Raw genomic sequence first — 19,130 nt, forward strand, 5'->3', positions numbered from 1 at the left:
TACGAACTTTGTACAAATGTGTATAAAAAAATAATACTAAAAAAGATTAAGGGCCTTCCAAGTCCTATTATTTTAATATTTTTCTCCAACTACTAAAAGTGTCCATATATATATCTATGTGTAAAAGTATCTAGCCTTTTTAGAGAGGCATTTCAAATTCATTGATAACCTTAAAACTTTCTTTATTTACAATTGAAATGTCAATCACTTCAAATTTTTTTCCCAAAAAATACTTTTAGGCATTGCAAATAAATTGATTACCCTAACCTTAATTTCTAAAACTTACACTACTTATAATTGAAATCTATCCAAATTATTGCATCACCCTTACCTCTCCTCTGTCCAAGGTGTTCTCATACAAGTCATTAGAGAAATAGTAGTGGTAGTGAAGGAAGGTAGAGTAGAAGAATTGTCTAAACGACCTTCTATCCATTTTAATATTTTTAACAAACTATTAGAAGTGTCCCCAATAAAATTATATAATATTACATATAAAAATATCTAACACTTTGTAAAAAAAAGTATTTTAATTACATTGATCATCTTAAAGAAACATTATTATAATAATTTCTAAAAATTTCTCTATTTCTAACTAAAATTTAAATCACTTCAATTTTTCCCTTAAAAATGCTTTTAATTTTTATGTTGGCATTTCAAATAAAGTCATTTCCTAAACCTTAGTTTCCAAAAAAATACACTATTTATAATTGATGGTACCACTCTTACCCTACTTCTTAAAAACCCTCTAGATAAGGCAACTTAAATCTCATTATTTACATTTACCAATAGTTGAAAATGTCTTGGCATTCAGTTCAATGTGAACCAGGTGTTCTGACACAAATCATTGGAAAAATGGAAGTGAAGAGTTAAAGGAATTACATTCTCTGGACTCCCAATGTCTAAATGATCTTCTACCCATTTATGGCATTATCTTCTTGCTCAACTCCAGATTACCAAAGAATGATAACCGACCTTCTGAATATCTTCTTTTCAAAGAAATAACTCAACAAGGTGTGCTCAACTCAGGCTATAATTTCCATACTCATGAACTGCTCATCTCATGTGGAAATTGGTCCACAACTCTCCAATTTGAAGGAGTACAGTAGAAATTTCAACATGACTACTCAAATATATTTGTATTACAAATAAAAATGTACTTCATGAAGCTCACAATAGTTTTGCCAAAGAAGAGGCTTCTGCTTCTGCTTCTCAAATCGATGGGCATACTTGCATTATCTATTTTGATGACGGGCCACACCACCCGTACAAACTCACAACCAAAAATGCAATTATATGGAGACAAGCGAGATGACAAAATGCTTCATAAAACTTTCATTAATACTTGAAATTCACTACAAGAGATTACATTTGAAGAGCTTCTATTTCTCCAACTTCCATTAGAAAAGCTTTCATTTCTTGAACTTCTTGAACTTGGTTACAAACGATTATAAGCCTTGCTTAAATAGGCACTTCTAACCCAAGACATTACAAACACAACCAATGTGGGATAAAAGGTAAATACAACTACCTTTAAATAAATATTAAATTCCCACCCAAATACAACTAAGCACCCAACAAATATTAAATACATGATTTAAGGATCTTTCCACAAACTTCTAAATTGCCACCTATACACCTTGATTAATGGAATGACAACTATTTTTATTATTTTTCTTTTTACACCACCTATGTGCCTCGAAAATAGAAATCTCCTTTTCCTTTCTTTTCTCCTTTTTATTTTTTTATTATTTCTCCTCTAATTTTCGTCACTTTCTCTCTCCTCCAGAATTTTTTTTTTTTTTTTTTTCTTTTTTTCTTTTTTTTTTTTTTCCTCTCTCTTTTTTTTTTTTTTTTTTTTTTTTCTAATAATTTAATTTTCTCATGTAAGATGCTCCTGCATCAGACTCCCTTGGTAGATAGAAAAGTGTGTCCCACACTTTAATGCCAAAAGAAAGATATACAACCATCTTCATCTTCACCACAAGCTTCCATCTCAACAGGACAAGAAAACCAACTTGCAAATCTTCCACCTTTTTTTTTTTCGCTGATGCATGATGCTCCTGCATCCGACTCCCATGGTAGGAAAAATTTTGTGAATATGGATTCACAAAATGAAGTAGCCACTGTTGAAAGTTTTTTTTTTCTTTTCCTCCAACACATAGCTGGAACAAGTATCCGATGTCGATATATTTCCTTCTTTCTTCTTTTCCAACACCTAGTCGGAACAACTGTTTGCTGCTGAAAATACTCCTTCGCAATGAACTCTATCCAAGCATAAATCTCATCCTCATCCAATCTTGTTGAATTAATTACACCTGTAATAAATCCAGCAACACCATACCAATCTTCCTTTGCATACCACACATGACTAACAAGATCCTCATGCAAACCATCATCAATATCTTTTAAACTCATCTCAAATTCAACATCATATAATGCATAAGAATTTACCTCTTTAACATATTCATCTTTTCTTGCTTCTTTCATGTTGTCAACAATGCATGTAACTACTCCACTTGCTTGATCTCCAACGAAGGCACTATATGTTTCCTCCATTGCTGCAATCTTCAAATCATCTTGATCTATTTTAGGCTCATAAATCTTGTCATCTTCATGCTCTTCCTCTTCTCTTTCATCTTCTTCAACTATAGGTTCGCAAATGATTTCCTTTGCATCCTCTTGCTCTTCTTTTGTACCACATGTCTCATACTCCACTAGATCTTCTTTCTTTTCCGCATCCAAATAATTATCAACATATCTTTTTTGGTAATGTGCTCTTCTCATCTGCAACTCAGCTTCTAATTCATTCACTTGCTTTTGCAAATCCAAAAATAATTCTTCTTGCATTCTCCTTCTAAATCTCTCAAGTCTAGGAATCCTCAGAATCCATCCAATCACAAAAGTCATCTTCTTCTTTCTCTTCTCCATAATCAAGTCTTCAGAAGACAAATCTCGTCCAAAACAAGAACCTCGTGCAAACTGCCTCACAGTCGGCGCTCTGTCTACACAATTAAGAACTTCTTCACAAACTTCACCCAACTCAAGGTCCTGGTACAAACTGCCTCACGTTCGACGATCTGTTTGCACGCTCAGGAACTCTTGCTCTGATACCACTGATGACGGGCCACACCACCCGTACAAACTCACAACCAAAAATGCAATTATATGGAGACAAGCGAGATGACAAAATGCTTCATAAAACTTTCATTAATACTTGAAATTCACTACAAGAGATTACATTTGAAGAGCTTCTATTTCTCCAACTTCCATTAGAAAAGCTTTCATTTCTTGAACTTCTTGAACTTGATTACAAACGATTATAAGCCTTGCTTAAATAGGCACTTCTAACCCAAGACATTACAAACACAACCAATGTGGGATAAAAGGTAAATACAACTACCTTTAAATAAATATTAAATTCCCACCCAAATACAACTAAGCACCCAACAAATATTAAATGCATCATATTTCCCAGTTGATAACATTGTTTATGAATTAGATGGGATGAAGGAAGGCCCCATCTCTCTTGGCCATTTTGATGGATGTTATGGTTTGGATTGGTTGAGTGATTTTCATGTTGAAATATTAAATGCATATAGTCATTTGTTCTTGGAGCCAAATTTCCACCTACCATATGTCAAAAACATTAAAGTTTGGTAGGTGAGTTTTCAAATTTGAAAATGAGAGGGAAAACAATTTTCTAGTAAGACAAAAGGAATGATTTGGTTCATTCGACCATAGAGTTGAAGAGAGAAATTGCAGAGAAGAAAGGAAAAAGAAAGTGATCAACAGACCTAGTCATGTAGAGGATAGAAGGAATCTTGTTTCATGCCTGCAGTTGCACGTGTTTTTATTGTTGGTCAGTCTATAAGTTTGTGTTTGTTGAATTCATCCTATTCATCCTGTGAAGTAGTGATTGCTCCAAGCACTATTGTATACAACCATTAGAGTTGTAAGTTTAAAGTTTAAAGGTTTAAGTTTTACCCATTTGAAGATTTAGGGTTATTTTAGGGTTTTTAGGTTGAAGCTAAATACTCTCATATTTTCTAATGTTTTTAATCAAAGTTGAATAGAAAACAAGCAAGCATACTTGAATGTATTTTTCTTCCCTATTCATTGCATTTGAGAAGTTTATTGTTGAATGCTTCAAGCTTTGGCTCTTTGGTTTTAATGGTGAACATATTCATGATATAAGTCTGGTCATGTAATGGGCACCCCTGGATGTCCCAAAAAACTAAACCAAATTGCTGAAAGGAATTATGTCAAACAGTTTGCATTCAACTTCTTAAAACCCCTTATAACTCCAGAAATCAAACGTTTATTTGTTTGTTGTGTTTCATGCATGGAATTGGTATTATACAACATAAACAAGAAAGGAACTACAATAATATGCAAAGTGGAAATGAGCTGCTGCTAATAAAATGTTATTTTCAGAATTCATAAAACCAAATACATGGCAGATTTATCAACTCACTAATTACTTCAGCAATATTGTCATAATACTCTAGCCCATGCTTACGAACTTGCTGCTACAATACTTTGTCCTTCAATCAGTCCACTACCTTCGTAATACCATTCCCTCAAAGCGGCATAAGCGTCGGACAAGTAGTGAAGAAGATATGAGCAAAATACCAAATCTGCCTGTAGCCGAAAATGCAACTAAACTACCTGATAATGAAGCCAAAAAAAAAGAATTCCAAAGGCCAAACCCCAAGGGAATGACATCTAGAATGTTACAAGAGAGGATAGACATCCTCAAATGCCAAGAACTGAGCTGCAACTCACATATCAATTTCTTCTCATATTCAACCTGCCTAATGAAGCCACAGATGCTTCCTTTTATTCTATTCCCATGGGTCTGCTCAACTCATATGGGCAATGTGGGATAAAAGATGTGTAATATAAAACATATATTAAAATAACCCTTATGTCTCCCTTGGGTACACATCACCATAAAATAAATATTAAAGTAACACTTTAATATTTTACAATTAAATTAGATGTTACTTTAATAAAACTTTAGGCATTAAAATGTATTAGCAATCGAACTCCGAATAATGCGAGTGATAGCTCATCGAAAATCTCTCACCGAGGAGTATCGAATCCAATCACCAAAATTGATCTGCACTGTGTCCTGTCGACTTACTAAAAATAGTAAGTATGCCTGAAACTGAGTAAATCAACTTCGTTTTGGCCCAAACTGGAAATGACTAGGCCAAAACACTCCAAGATCCCATTAAACCCTTCGTTAGCCCTCGAGACCATGTAGAACAAGGCTAATGCACACACACTTGGTCAACTGCTAAAATGGGGACATTACAGTCCGCCCCCTTTGAAATTGCTTGTCCTCAAGCAATCTCAGTCCAGCCTGCTGAATAACCTGCTCACTCTCCCATGTAGAATCTTCCTCTGGCAGGTCTTTCCATCTGACCAAATACTCCTTCACTATCCTGCTTCTAAGCTTCCTCTCTCTGGTATCCAGAATATCCTCAGGTACTAACACAAGCTTCCCCTCCTCATCCAAAGGGGGTAAATCTGCAGAAGGCACTACACTCTGACCAATGGCTTTCTTAAGCCTAGACACATGAAACACATTGTGCACTCGATTGCCTTCTGGAAGCTCAAGCTCATAGGCGACTTTGCCCACTTTACGAATCACCCTGTATGGACCATAAAATCTAGGTTTCAACTTTTCAGCTCCGCTCTTCTTGAGCGATGACTGTCTATATGATTGTAGCCTCAAGTAAACCATATCCCCTAACTCGAAGCTGCGATCTATTCGGTGCTGATCAGCATACAATTTTTGTTGATTCTGGGCCTATTGTATATTCTCTTTGAGAACTTTCAGGATGTCCTGACTATCCTGCAATAAGTTTTTGGCTTTGGGCACTCTACTGTCCCCCAAAACTAAATCCATGAAGCTAGGTGCTTCATAACCATAGAGTGCCATGAAAGGAGTCATCTTGATGGACATATGATAAGTGGTGTTATAACAATACTCTCCCATATGCAACCATCTGATCAGAGCCTTTTGTTGTGTAGTTACATAGTTCCTCAAATATCCTTCTGCCCATTTATTCACAATCTCTATTTTCCCATCTGTTTGCGGATGATAACTAGTGCTAGGTGTAAGATCTGTACCACACAACCTAAACAACTCTTGCCAAAAAACACTCATAAACTTACTATCCCGGTCACTGACAATGAATCTGGGCAACCCATGTAACCTGAATATCTCTTTAAAGAAAAGCTCTGCCACCTGTGCTGCTGTGTAAGTGGACGGAATAGCAATGAAGTGAGAAAACTTCATCAAGCGATCCACCACCACATAGATGCAATCCCTTCCCTGTACTCGTGATAAACCAGTGATGAAGTCCATCGAAATACTTTCCCATTTCCTATCAGGAATGGGCAAGGACTGTAATAAACCTGCAGGAAATGTGTGTTCTCCCTTATTCTGTTGACAAACCACACACTCCCTGACATACCTCTGAACATCATCCTTGAGCCCTTTCCATGAAAACCGCTCTCGGATCTGCCTGTAGGTCTTAAAGACCCCCAGATGTCTAGCTGTGGGTGCATCATGAAATGCCTTCAGTATCGCCTCTCTCAAATGTGATGACGGAATCAAATAAACCCTGTCCTGAACTCTGATCAATCCATCTATCACCTCATAGCGATCATCCTGTATGGTACCTGAAATCAATCCAAAAGCCCAAGCATCTCCGACATACTCTGCTATAATCCGATCTCTCCAATCTCCTGAAATCTCTGCCAGAGCACATAAGTGAGGTCTCCGAGATAAGGCATTAGCCACCACATTTTTCTTACCTTTGACAAACTCTATGTCAAAGTCATAAGCCTGCAATTTAGTCACCCATTTTTGTTGCCGGTCATTAAGATCACGCTGGCTCATGAAGTATTTAATACTGTTGTGATCAGTCTTGATCACAAAATGTCCACCTACCAAATATGATCGAAATTTGGCAAATGCATGAATTATGGCCAACATCTCCCGATCATAGACAGAATAACTTTTCTCAACTCCTCGGAGCTTCCTACTCTTGAATGCAATGGGATGCTTCTCCTGCATCAATACTGCTCCAATCCCATCACCAGATGCATCACAATGAAGCCCAAAAGGCTTCGTGAAATCCAGTAGAGCTAGAACTGGATATGAAGACATTACCTGCTTGAAATGCTCAAAACACCTCTGTGCTGCCCCTGTCCACACGAAGGCTCCTTTCCTGGTAAGATATGTCAAGGGTGTAGCAATCTGTGAGAATACCTTAACAAACCTCCTATAAAAACCACATAAACCAAAGAATCCCTTAAGCTGTGTAAGGTTTGTGGGAGTAGGCCATTCTACAATAGCTCTAATCTTTTCGGGATCAACTCGAATGCCATCTGCACTAATGATATGCCCCAGGTAAAGGAGCTCAGTCATGCCAAACTCACATTTAGATTCCTTGGCATACAATGACTCTCTCTCCAGAAAAGATAACACCTCCTCTAGATGATGTAAGTGCTCCTTCCAGGTCTTACTGAAGACCAAGATGTCATCAAAGAAGATCAAGAGAAATCTCCTCAGCTGCTTCCTGAATACTTGGTTCATACAACTTTGAAATGTAGCAGGTGCATTGGTTAGACCAAATGGCATAACCATGAACTCAAAGTGGCCATAGTGACATTGGAAGGCTGTTTTCTCAATGTCCTTTGCTCTCATCCTGATCTGATGGTATCCGGATCGCGAATCAATTTTGGTGAAGAAGCATGCCCCATGCAACTCATCAATCAGCTCATCAATCCTAGGAATGGGATACTTGTTTTTAATTGTTTTCTTATTCAGTGCCCTGTAATCGATGCACATGCGCATCATCCCATCCTTCTTCTTTACCAATACTACTGCTGAAGCAAAAGGGCTCTTACTGGGCCTAATATGCCCCATCTCCAACAAATCCTTAATTGCCTTCTCTATCTCATCCTTGTGTTTCTTAGGATGACGATAGGGAGTAATCATAACTGGTTTGGCTCCCTCCTCGAGCTCAATAACATTTTCCATCCCTCTGTCAGGAGGAACCCCATGAGGAATATCGCTAAATACTTTAGCGTGTCTATCGAGTATCTTCTGGACATCTAGTGGATGACTCTTTTCTTGTGGCTCTGGTGAAGTTGGCATAATGTGGCACTCTGCCACCCACTCTATGTCATCATGACGAAAAAGTCTCTGCATTCTCCTCAAGGACACTATTCTGCAACCTCCATCTGAAAGCCCTCTAAGTACCACAGTTCTCCCCTCATGCTGGAATCTCATCTCCAATTTTGCTAGATTGAGTGTGAACTCAACTAGTGAAGCCATCCATGTCATGCCGAGGATGACATCATAATCTCCCATGTCCACAACATAGAACTCATCCTCCAACTCGTAGCCATCTCCAAACCTGATGCAAAGATTAGATATCTTCCGAGTGCATAATAACTTATCACCGTTAGCCACCATGACTCTAAACCCATCATGCTCCTCTGTCTGTAACCCTCTCCTGGCTACCAACTGTGCATCTATGAAGTTATGTGTAGCCCCAGTGTCAATAAGAGATATCACTTTCTGCCCCTGGATAGTACCCCTGACCTTAAATGTGATTGCCTTTTGGGCCCCTGTCAAGCGTGCCAACGATCTATCATCCTTAGGAATGTTGCTCTCCTCTATAGTGTTACCCTCATCTGAATCGGAGTGCTGATCCTCCCCTTCTGACTCTGACTCTTCTGCTGAAAAATACTCCATTTGATTTGCCTTAGCCTTGAGAGAACATTTATGAGATAAGTCCCAAGGCTCTCTACAATGGAAGCACAGCTTCTTCTTTCGAAGTTCATTCAAGGTTTCATTGTCTAGTCCTTTTGATCCTTCTTTGGGTTTGCTATACTCTTTCTGAAATGATTTTTTGTCTTTGTCCTTGCGGTAGGAAGAATCTGTTGAATGGTTTTTTCCTTTGTATACCGAAGGGGCTAAATCTCGTGCCTTTTTAGTTGCTTTAGCTAACGTGAGTGGATCATGTCCCTTCACCCAACCTCGTAATGGATCAGCAAGACCATCACAAAATAACACCACCAATCTCCTAGGAGAGATATCAGTAACAAGTACAGACAAGCGCTGAAACTCGACAATGTAAGCATCCACAGAACCTGACTGTTTTAACTGTGCTAGCTCCTTGAAATGTAACTTGGGATCCTTAGTGTCAAATCTCCCAATCAATGTTTCAGTGAATTCCTCACAGGATGTAATCTGATTATGCCCCAAAGTCACCATGCCATGATGCCACCATTCATGTGCAATGCCATCCAAGTTCATAGCCGCATACTTGATAGCCTCCTCCTCAAGCATAGGATTTAGCTGCAAGTATGTATCTACCTTCTGCACCCAAGCTCGTGCAGTCATCTTCCCTGAAGCATCATAATAAGGTAAAGAAAGTTTTCCAACTTTCTTCCTCAGCTCAAAGTTTTGATTCCTCCCTCCTGCTTTAGGCATGTGTCTCATCCTCAAGTCCATATAATCTCTAAGAGAAATATCCACCTGAAACTCTGGTCCACTAGCCTCCTAGTCCCTCCTGAACTGATCCTGTAACTTGGTAATCTACGGTTCGTTTACTGGATGAACCGGATCTCTGGGTGGAAAAGTGGGTAGAAGAGGTCTCGAGCTCGCAGTCCGTGCTGGGCGTGCAACATGTCTAAAGTTATCAGCCTCATTCCCATTGTTGCCGTGTCCATTATTACCATTAATGTTATTCTCAGGACCATTGTTGTTGCCTTGGCCTTCATGGTTATTGTTTCCCCCGTTGTTATTGTTTCCCTCGTTGTTATTGTTTCTGTTGTTGGCATCACCTGGATTAATATTGACACCCATCTGTGTAGCCATGAGCTGCAACATCATGTCCATTCACCTATTTTGCTCCTGCTGCATACGCTGCCCTTGCTCTAATGTATCCAGTAACTGTCGGAATAGTACCTCCTCCTGATCTAGACCAGCATTTCTGCCTCCGCCTAATCATGTATTCCTGTCATCTCGATCACCCATATTATTGTCCTGATCACAGAATATCTCCTTTTTGTCTGTATGGTTGAATTCAATGTCCCCCTACACGGATGTACCAGACTGTTTTCTTTGCAAGTCTGAAATCCTATTTTGTCTTGCTCTGGTATCGCAGAAATTATAAGACCCCTGTCGCATGCTCAAACATAAATGCTTAGCCTATGTTTTTTTACTTACTTTTTCCCTCTATCCGGCTGTTCCAAATTCCCTATAAGACCTCCACAGGATGGCAGGACTTATAGCTCTGATACCACTGTAATGGGCACCCCTGGATGTCCCAAAAAACTAAACCAAATTGCTGAAAGGAATTATGTCAAACAGTTTTCATTCAACTTCTTAAAACCCCTTATAACTCCGAAAATCAAACGTTTATTTGTTTGTTGTGTTTCATGTATTGAATTTGTATTATACAACATAAACAAGAAAGGAACTACAATAATATGCAAAGTGGAAATGAATTGCTGCTAATAAAATGTTATTTTCAGAATTCATAAAACCAAATACATGGCAAATTTATCAACTCACTAATTACTTCAGCAATATTGTCATAATACTCCAGCCCATGCTTACGAACTTGCTGCTACAATACTTTCTCCTTCAATCAGTCCACTACCTTCATAATACCATTCCCTCAAAGCGGCATAAGCGTCGGACAAGTAGTGAAGAAGATATGAGCAAAATACCAAATCTGCCTGTAGCCGGAAATGCAACTAAACTGCCTAATAATGAAGCCAAAAACAAAGAATTCCAAAGGCCAAACCCCAAGGGAATGACGTCTAGAATGTTACAAGAGAGGATAGACGTCCTCAAATGCCAAGAACTGAGCTACAACTCACATACCAATTTCTTCTCATATTCAACCTGCCTAATGAAGCCACAGATGCTTCCTTTTATTCTATTCCCACGGGTCCGCTCAACTCATATGGGCAATGTGGGATAAAAGATGTGTAATATAAAACATATATTAAAATACCCCTTATGTCTCCCTTGGGTACACATCACCATAAAATAAATATTAAAAAAACACTTTAATATTTTACAATTAAATTAGACGTTACTTTAATAAAACTTCAGGCATTAAAATGTATTAGCAATCGAACTCTGAATAATGCGAGTGATAGCACATCGGAAAGCTCTCACCGAGGAGTATCTAATCCAATCACCAAAATTGATCTGCACTGTGTCCTGCCGACTTACTAAAAATAGTAAGTATGCCTGAAACTGAGTAAATCAACTTCGTTTTGGCCCAAACTGGAAATGACTAGGCCAAAACACTCCAAGATCCCATTAAACCCTTCGTTAGCCCTCGGGACCATGTAGAACAAGGCTAACGCACACACACTTGGTCAACTGCTTAAATGGGAACATTACAGGTCACTTGGTATTGTTTTTGGCAGAGATTTTTTATAGTTATTGCTGGCCTAGCTTGACATACACTTCTATTGAGCTCCACCGTGTAGTGGTGACCGAGTGACCACACTGCCGAGCTCACTCGGCATATAATTTCTAAATTTCTTTTGTTCCAAGTTCACTCAACATCTTCTTGTAATGAGCACCTTCTCCTATCACTCAGCTTCTATTGGTGCCTAGCAAAACTGGCACTTGGCAATAGTTTGTGCCAAGCAAATTTTTTTGAGTTATGATTTATTTTTCATAGTTTTCCCAATATTTCAAGAAAGATTGGAAAAATACATGGAAAACAACATTGAGTTGACCATATTGGGTGTTAAAAAAGATTGGAAAGAAGAGTATGTTACCCATCTGGAGAATCTCCAGAGTGGGAAAGATTAGCTTGTGGAGGAATTGAGAGAAAAGATAGATAACAAAAATCTACTCATGCTTCAACTAGAACACCCTAAAATAACCCTAAACTGGTAAAACTTGAACAACTTCAATACTTCAAAACCTTAAACTTGCAGCTTAATGGCTACTTAGAATAATGCCTAGAGCAATCACTGGTTCAATAGGTTGAAACAAAAAAATAAACTATGAACTTACAAGATGACACAAAGAAGCATGTGCAAATGCAGTCACAAAATAAATCTTCCTTTGTCCCTTCAACAAACTGGATCTGCTGATCACTTTCTCTGCAACTTCTGAGATCTTTCTCTTCTACTTCTGTCTACTAGTCAAATGGAATAGAAGATTCCTTTTTGTCTTTTTCCAAGAATGTTTTCCCTCTCATTTGCAAATTTGAAAACTCACCTGCCTGTAATAAATTTTTCTAAATGTTCAGGGGCAGTAGATAGGCATTTGGCTCTAGGGAGAAATGACCAACTACAATTAATATTCCAACACTCCCCCTTTATTTTTAGCCAAACAAGCAAGGATCACTAGTAATCCAAATTAACTACACCAAGACACTCTCTTAGGTGTACAAAAGTCCCAATGCCTAATGGCTTAGTAAATATGTCTGCTAGCTACTGTTTGGACTTGCAAAATTCTATCTTGATATCGCCATTCTCCACCAACTCTCTAATGAAGTGATATCTAATAATATTCTTGCCTCTCCCATGGAAGACTGGATTCTTGGACAATGCAATTGATGAGATGTTGTTACAATAAATTATTGTTTCATCTTCTTGCCTTTGATTCAAATTTGTCAAGATCCTCCTTAACCAAATAGCTTGACATACTCTTGCATTTGCTGCTATATATTCAGCCTCTGCTATAAATTGAGAAACAATAGATTGCTTCTGTGATTCCCATAAAAATTGCACTTGATCTCATATGAAACATGTATGTGGAAGTGTTCTTCCTATCATTGATACTTCCAGCCCAATCGCTATCAGTATAACCCACCAACTTGAAATCATTTACTGCAATATACAAAATTCCAAATTCTTTTGTAACTTTCACATACCTTAGGATCCTCTTTCCCTCTTGCCAATGGGAATCCTATGGTGTTTCCATAAATCTAAAAATCAAACTTACTACATGCATCAAGTCTAGCCAAGTTGCAATAAAATACATTAAACTTCTAAGCATACTCTTGTATAGTGTTGGATCCACTCTCTTGCTAGAGTCTTCCTCACTCAACTTCAGACCTACTGTTGTTGATGTTAGGGCTTCCTTACTGTTCTGTATTTTGAATCTCTCCAAAATCTACCACACATATTTTTCTTGAGAGATAAAAATGCCATCATGCATTTTTTTTACTTCTACGCTTAGAAAATATTTCAAGAGACCTAATTCTATCATCTCAAATTCATTTTTCATGGTCTCTTTGAACTCACGAATTAGATCCTCGTCATTACAAGTTAAAATCAAATCATCTACATACAAGACAACAATCAACACATTTCCATTTTTTTCCTTGATGTAGAGAGTAGGCTCACCATTTCTTTTTCTAAAGCCATTGCTCATCAAATATGAGTCAATCCTACTGTACCATGCCCTTAGAGCTTGCTTGAGCTCATAAAGAGCTTTCTTCAATCTATATACTTTGTTCTCTTCACCTTCTAATTCATAACTAGATGGCTGCTCCACATATACTTCTTCCTTCAATACACCATTTAGGAAGGCATACTTCACATCCATTTGGTATACCTTCCATTTGTGTTGAGCTACAATTGCTATGACAACATGCACAATTTCTATTCTTGCAACTGGGGCATATGTCTCATCATAATCTCTGCCATACTGTTGTTTGTAGTCCTTGACTACCAGCCTTGCCTTATGTCTATCAATCTTTCCTTTAGCATTGAATTTGGTCTTGTAGACCCATTTCACTCCAATCACTTTCTTTTTGGGAGGCAATTCAGTTAGCTCCCATGTCTCATTCCTTTCTATAATATCTATTTCTTCATTTATGGCCTTACACCATTTCTTCTCTTTAATAGCTTCTTCAAAATATATTGGATAACTATGAGAAAATAATTCAAAATTAACACTCTCATCATAATCTTCATACCTTTCATCTTGATATAACTCCCTAAGACTCTTGGTCTTTCTTCATAATAGGGAGGAGAGTGTGGGATCAGAATCTTCGCTACTGCTACTTTTCCAACCAACTTGATCTATGTTGTTACTTGGCACTGACAGAGGCTACTTGCCTTTTCTTCTATCTGCTCCTTCTTCTTTTTGTTCATCAACATCTTCTTCACTCATAATTGGCACTTAACTTGAAGTGCTCGATGACTCATCAATTGAACCATACCAAGACTAATTTTCAAGAAATTTCACATCTCTTGAAAGAGTCATCTTGTTATTCAATGGGTCATACAATTTGTATGCCTTTGATTTTGAGCTATAGCCTATGAAGATGCACTTAACACCTTTGTCATTCAATTTCAGCCTTTTCTCTTTAGGCACATGTGCTTATTCAACACATCCAACCACCCTTAGGTGTTCAACTGTCCATCTTGCTCATAACCATGCTTCCATTAGAATTATATCACGGACTACCTTTGTAGGACACCTATTAATTAGGTAAACTGTTGTTGCCATAGCCTCTCCCCAAAATTCAATTGGGAGACCTTTCTCTTTCATCATGCTCCTTGTCATTCCAACAATGGTCCTATTCTTTCTTTTAGCTACCCCATTTTGCTGTGGTGTATAGCTGGCTGTGAGATCTTTCTTTATGCCATGTTTCCTACAAAAATTTACAAAGAATTGGAGCTATACTCCCCTCCTCTATCTGATCTTAGGACTTTGATATAGTGTCCATATTCTCTTTCAGCCTGGGCTTTAAATTCTACAAATTTATCAAATGCTTTAGATTTATTCTTTAAGAAATACACTGATGTCCTACGACTGAAATCATCAATGAATGCCATGAAATAAGTACTCCCCCCAATGGAAGTAACTTGCATAGGACCAACTACATCAGTATGCACTAACTCTAATGGATATCTAGCCCTCCTAAAATTTCTAGAATTAAAGGGAAGCCTATGTTGCTTACCCAAAATACAAGCCTCACACTTGTCACAAGAATTTCCTATACATGAAAAACCTTCTAAAATTCTTTTATTTGACAACAAATTTAAACCAGCATAGCCAAGATGACCATACCTGAGGTGCCATAGTTGTGAGGGGTCTTCAATCACACTTCTTAGAGCTGATTGTGTGGGAGGTGTAGCACCAACTTGAGATGAGAAACACATCTCTATGCTCAAGGGAAACATTCTGTTCTTTATCATTTGAACTGTTGAAAGTAGGTTCTTGCTCCCATCCTTTTCATGAATGACACACATGTCCTTCTCCATCAGCACTTTGTATCCATTTTGAATGAGTTGACCAATGCTCATCAGATTGTGCTTCATACCAGGGGAAAAATACGCATTTTTTATTTCTTTCTTCTCACCTTTCTTGGCGTGGACCATAATAGATCCTTTTCCCATAGCTGGTAGGATTCCATTGTTACCTATTTTAATCTCAGATTTGAAACTCTTCTTAATGAATGAAAACAAGGTTTCATTTCCACTAATGTGGTTGCTATATCCACTATCGAGGTATGATTCCTTAGGGCTTCCTTCTTCACCAACATTACACATGATGAAGGCAGTGGTATTGCTTCCACTTCTCATGTTCACATTAGCCACATTTTCTTCTTTTGACTAATCATTTTTCTTCTTCTAGCATTCACTTGCATAATGCCCATATTTATGATATTTGTAGCATTCTACATTACTCCTATTTGAGTTGTAGTTTTTCTTACCTCCTCTTGAAGTATTTTGTGAGCTACTTGCTCAATCTGCTCTTCTTGAGCTTTCTGCTACAACATTTCTTTGCCCTCCATTACCTTGGCCTCCACCTCTAGAATTTCTTCTTGAGCCATTTCTTCCACTCCCCCTTCCTCTTGGATTTGATTGAGCCTTGAATTCTTGCTCATGGAAAGAAGAAGATGCAGATCTATTGATCCTATGCTCATGGGTTTGAAGAGTACCCATCAACTCATCCATTGTCAAAATAGTGAGGTCTTTTGCCTCTTCTATGGTCATGACCAAATTGTCATATTTATTAGGTAAACTCCTTAATATCTTTTCCACTATCCTCTATTCTTGATATCTTCTCCATTAGACTTCAGTTGGTTAATCACATTAGAGGTCCTTGAACTGAAGTCTGCAATTGATTCATTTTCCTTCATCTGAAGGTTCTCAAACTCCCTCCTTATATTATGTAGGTTTACTATACAAATTTTATCAATCCCCTTGAAGTTGATTTCAAGGATATCCCAAGCTTCCTTTGCATAATTTTCTACTGCAATTTTTTGAAAAACTGTCTTTGTCATTGCTGCCTCAATAAGACTTAAATTCTTAGCATCCTTCCTCCTTGACTCTTTCAAATGAGTCTTCTATGCATTTGTGAGAGTAGCATACTGAGCTGGGTCTATCACATCATTGAACCCATTAACTACAAACACTCACAAATCATTTCCAACCATAATGGTTTTCATTTTCTTTTCCCATGTATCATAATTTTGTCCATTGAAGGGTGGTGGCTGCTACAATATCTTTCCTGCATCTCCTACCATGTCAAATATCCTAAAAAAATAAATGCCCTAACTCACTTTGGATGTGGGGCCTCAAGGTTCTGATACCATGTAAGAAATATATTACCAACCCTAAATAATAATTTCACAACCCTTAAATTTTACTGGGCACAAACTATTATCGAGTGCCAAAAATTGCTTGGCACTTTAATAAACCGAGTGGTAGGAGAGTGCCAAATGAACTCCGCAAATGAAGAGCAACTTGGTAGACACTAGATCTCGAGTGAACTTGGTAGATGAAGAACAACTCAAAAATTTTGAGTGAACTCAGTAGCCAATGCAGGGTGTGATTATTGAGTGAACTCAGTAGGCAATGCAGGGTGTGATTACTGAGTGAACTCGATAGGATTATCGAGTGAACTCGATAGCCATTAGAGAGAGGAGCCCGAAAGAAGAAAATGTTTAGTGAGTTTGGCAATAACTATAAATTTGAAAACTCAAATAAAGAGAAAACCGAGTGACAGACTTCCAACATGAAATTTTCCACCATTAAAACTAGAGAACCCAAGGTTTAAAATATTCAACAATAAACTTCACAAATGCTAAGAAACATTGGATTCACATATGCCTACTAGCTTTCTATTCAACTTTGATTCAAACTAATACAAAATCTAGGAGCATGCGGCTTCAACCAAAAAATCCTAAAATAACCCTAAACTGGTAAAGCTTTAACAACTTCAATACTTCAAAACCTTAAACTTGTAGCTCTAATGGTTGCTTACAATAATGCCTAGAGCAATCACTGGTTCAACAGGTTGAAACAAACAAATAAATTGTGAGCTTATAGGATGACACAAAGAAGCACGTGAAACTACAATCATGAAATAAAACTTCCTTTGTCCCTGCAGCAAACTGGATCTGTTGATCATTTTCTCTGCAACTTCTAAGCTCTTTCTCTTCTACTTCTGTCTACTGGTCAAATGGAATAGAACATTCTTTTTTGTCTTCTGCCAAGAATATTTTTCCTCTCATTTGCAAATTTGAAAACTCACCTACCTGTAAATTTTTTTTTCAGAACGTTCAGGGGTGGTAGGTGGGCATTTGGCTCCAGGGAGAAATGACCAACTGCAATTAATATTCCAAGAAAGTCCAAGAAAAATAAATAATAAATCTTGATCTGTGGTGGGAAAAATATGGTTAAACTGTGCAATGATATTCGATATATTTAATTTTTACTTATAAATAGAGTATTTTACAAAGATTTAATATATGCATGTATGTTGCTGTTAATTTGATAACCTTTGTTAGAGAGCACTCGGGCTTCGGTCCCACGACCACTGATATTAAAATAAATTTGTACATAGAATAATATTTATGATTTTCTATTGAAAGAATATTATTATTATTATGGAATTTCATTATCATACAGTTTATAGTGGGAGTTTATGGAATTGGTATGTTGACAACTATCCGTGAAAATTTTAAAATTTATTTATAAAAAACTAAAATTTACAAACCACTTAGATATATCACTTTATAAATACATCATCAAATACAAGTGTCTACAAAATATATAAACAAATAGCACTATAATCACAGTTATTGAATTATTCAACCTATAGAAACTATGGTACCTACTGAAAGTGAGCAACCCATAAATGAGAATTACACCCTAGCATTCACCTTCCCTCGTTCTTTCTCCAAAATTCCAACAATTCAAAAAACTACCAAATTCAAGAAATGAACAGTTAAATCTACACCTTTGTAAGAGTTGAAAATTCAAAATATGTCCAAAAACTAAAATAATGTGCATTACTTGTGTGGGTTTCCACTCTTTATCCTCAATTGTTTGTTCTCAGTGATCTGACTGAGGCACATATCCCAATGCTTTGATCTCCTCTGACACAATTTTATGGAGACAATCGGTGCCCTCAATTTGCAGGGCGGAATGAAGATGCTCCAACTTAACTAGTTTTGGTTCTACTTTGTCTGAGTTTTTCCAATTCTCATTTCGATTACCATCTTTCATTTCTGAAGCATATGCCATGATGAAAACTATAAGAGATAGAGGAAGGGAGAAACACCATCCCAATACCACCAATGTATATAGAATAAAACATTGTAAGCATTGGGTTAACAACTCCTGTAGCAGAATTCTTCTCACAAATTTCTCTAAACAAACTCTCACAAAATCGGTGAAACATCTCCTACAATCCATTATGCTACGAAAAAATAGCTTCTTGATTTGTTAATACACAAATTTCTTTTGGAAAGTGGAATGTTATCAATTTTTAAATTGCCAACATCAGTGCTGCTGATTTGGAGGATGCACGGCTAAATTAGAGCTAGGGCTTTTAAAATTTTATGTAGTGGTTGATTTCATGGTGGAATGTTTTCATTGCTAATTTTATTTTAGTTTTAAATTCACATTTGAATAATTTGAATGCATTTTAAGAGGAAAATTCCAACATACGGTAACATAATTTTGTAATTTTGTTTCAGTGACCGTTTTGGCAATATTCGGTGAGGGGATTCTAAACTTTGGTGAGACATGATACTAGTTCGAAAACATGAAGCTTGCTTCAACATTTTTTATTTCTAAATGTGGATACA

This window comes from Cupressus sempervirens, chromosome 8 (assembly GCF_028749045.1).
Source record: "Cupressus sempervirens isolate cs-2001-9-10 chromosome 8, ASM2874904v1, whole genome shotgun sequence".
Taxonomy (NCBI): Eukaryota; Viridiplantae; Streptophyta; class Pinopsida; order Cupressales; family Cupressaceae; genus Cupressus; species Cupressus sempervirens.